Source organism: Vigna umbellata, chromosome 7 (genome assembly GCF_029865625.1).
Source record: "Vigna umbellata cultivar VRB3 chromosome 7, Vumbellata_1.0, whole genome shotgun sequence".
NCBI lineage: Eukaryota > Viridiplantae > Streptophyta > Magnoliopsida > Fabales > Fabaceae > Vigna > Vigna umbellata.
This window is the reverse complement of record NC_142171.1, coordinates 21,997,684-22,000,126: the sequence shown is the minus strand read 5'-3', so window position 1 is coordinate 22,000,126 and position 2,443 is coordinate 21,997,684. Positions and strand designations below refer to the sequence as shown.

Here is a 2,443-nt window from a genome sequence, read left to right as displayed (position 1 = left end):
CTCCATCCACTTATATATGAGCACAAATAACTATACTTAAACACTTTTTCAAAGTTTTTTTGAAAATTAATATGAAACCAATATTGATTTAATTTTCTTCCCTTCCTTAAATATTTCTCAACATTGATTCTCATCACAATTTATTATTTAATACCACCAAATAAACTACTTAAGGTAAGAAATCATTTTATTTATACGGGTCTTACACCATGAATCATGTCGCGTCGTCACCATCATGTCGCGTCGTCACCACCATGCCGGAAATCGCACAACAAGGTTCGAACCTACCCTCCATCATCAATCTCGCACAACCTAAATCACCACCAAGAACAATACGCTCCTTCATCTTGTGGTACTGGGTGGGGTCGGTCTTCAACCTATCTCTGATGATGGTAAGCACGATCTGGAACTCGGCATTGTCACTGGAAGCGGGGTCGCGGAACGCATCGATTTTCTCATAGAGCTCCTCGGCATTGACACCCTCATGGATGAGGAGGGTGGCGACACCACCATCGTCGATGATCAGGTTAGGACCCCCCGTCGGGGCCCCAATCAAGGTGTTGTCGCAGGCGATGGCAGCGGCGGCGTGGTCCTGTGTGGAGAAGATCTTGCAGGAGCACCAGCGAACCTCGATGCCCTGTGCCCAAACTCAATTTTTCCCCAAATTCAAAAACTCAATCTATAAAATCCACCTCAACCTTTCATTGATTAACACGTCATCACGCAGACAACTTAAAATTGACATGTTACCAATTTATACTGCCATATCATCAATTTATTAACACCGTTAGTGTTTTTTAACGGAAGGGATAACGTTGACGCAAAATTTACTAAGTTAGGACCAAGTAAACACTTTTTTAAAACCCCCTATAAGGCTATACCTTAAGGAAATAAGATGGCTCGCGACCCTACTCCACATAGTAGGGATACTAGACATTCAGTTAGGAGTCTTTGCACTCAATGCGGTCTGGCTCATATAGATGTCATGGTTGAAAGGGTCCTATGACTGTAGTATGGGTTACTACCTGAACAGACATGCGCCGACTGTAGTGTACTCAATAGTATAAGGTGTGACCTTAGTCGTTATATGATACGGTTAATAAAAGTCTTCTCTTATTCCTGATTATGTGAACTAACTTAATATCATGAGAAGGACCTTTATTACTAAGATTCATATGCTGAAGAAGCATGATTTCTTAGATTTTGAAAAGGAACAAATTGACACAACCGAGCACAACTAGGGACAAAAGAGACTATTAAGCCTTAATATAATTACCGCGTTTGTCATGGGTTGAGAACGGGAATTGAACTCTATTAGATCGAATTTCCCGTTGTTCCTCAATAGCTCAGTGGTAGAGCGGTCGGCTGTTAACTGACTGGTCGTAGGTTCGAATCCTACTTGGGGAGATTGAATGGATTCTGAAATCTGTAATTCGGAATGAAAGGGTTTGCTTTGACAGTTAAGAAGAGTAGATAACTTGTTTCCATTGTATTCTATCTCATTGTATCCCATTCTATTCTGCGATATTTGAGAATCGTCGTCTATACCCCCAATTCAGCCAAACAGTTATCATTTAAATAATTATTTTTTTTGTAATAAACTTTTATAGTTATATGTGTTTGTGAGAGTTCAAGAAAGTAGAAAAGTTTAAAGAAATGTGCTTAATAAAAACTAGGACACTTGTTAAAATTAGTACAATTCAATTTAAAATTAGTATATTTAATAATTCAGTTTAGTTTATATTGTAATTTAGTACAATTTAGTATAATTCAATTCAGTTTAATAATACAAAAAACAGTTAAATTCAGTTTAATTTAGACAAATTAATTTTTAATTCTGTTAGAAATATTAAATCTTTTATCTTTCAGTTTATCTTTCAGTTAGTTTGTTAATATTTATTATTTGTATTTTGGGCTTAGCCCATATTTTTTCTATTATAAATAGAGAACCCTATGTGTATTTAACACAAGGGAGATTAATCCCATATACAATTTTCTCTATGTTTAACATGGTATCAGAGCAAGTTTTCTGATCTCTTCCGGTGGTCTTTATTGTCTGTCGGCGGCCGACCGTCATGGTCGCCGGCAGCCCCTAAAAATATCCAGAATCAGAGACAAGTCTCCTAGAAACCACTGCCTCCTCTGAATGACCGGACCTCCCTCTCTAAGCAGCCATTGCTGCCATCGAAATCTGTCTTCTTCTCGTAGCATGTTTTCGTATCTTCGAACCTCCTTCTTCTTTCTGCGTAATTTGTAGTAGAGGGTTTTGCCTCTGTAGTAGAGGGTTTCGCCTCTCCTTCATCCACTTCTGAAGTTGAAGTGTGTATTGCCTCCTTCTCCGCTGCTCTCCTTCATCCACTTCTGAAGTTGAAGTGTGTATTGCCTCCTTCTCCACTACTATCCTTCATCCACTTCTGAAGTTGAAGTGTTTATTGTCTCCTTC

At 38.6% G+C, this 2,443-nt stretch overlaps 1 non-coding gene across 1 annotated transcript; it reads left to right on the top strand.

Annotated features, from left to right (window-relative positions):
* The first annotated feature begins 1,335 nt into the window (after positions 1-1,335).
* Positions 1,336-1,407, top strand: TRNAN-GUU (transfer RNA asparagine (anticodon GUU)). The gene has a single exon. It is a non-coding gene; the product is annotated as a tRNA-Asn (tRNA).
* Positions 1,408-2,443: the final 1,036 nt, after the last annotated feature.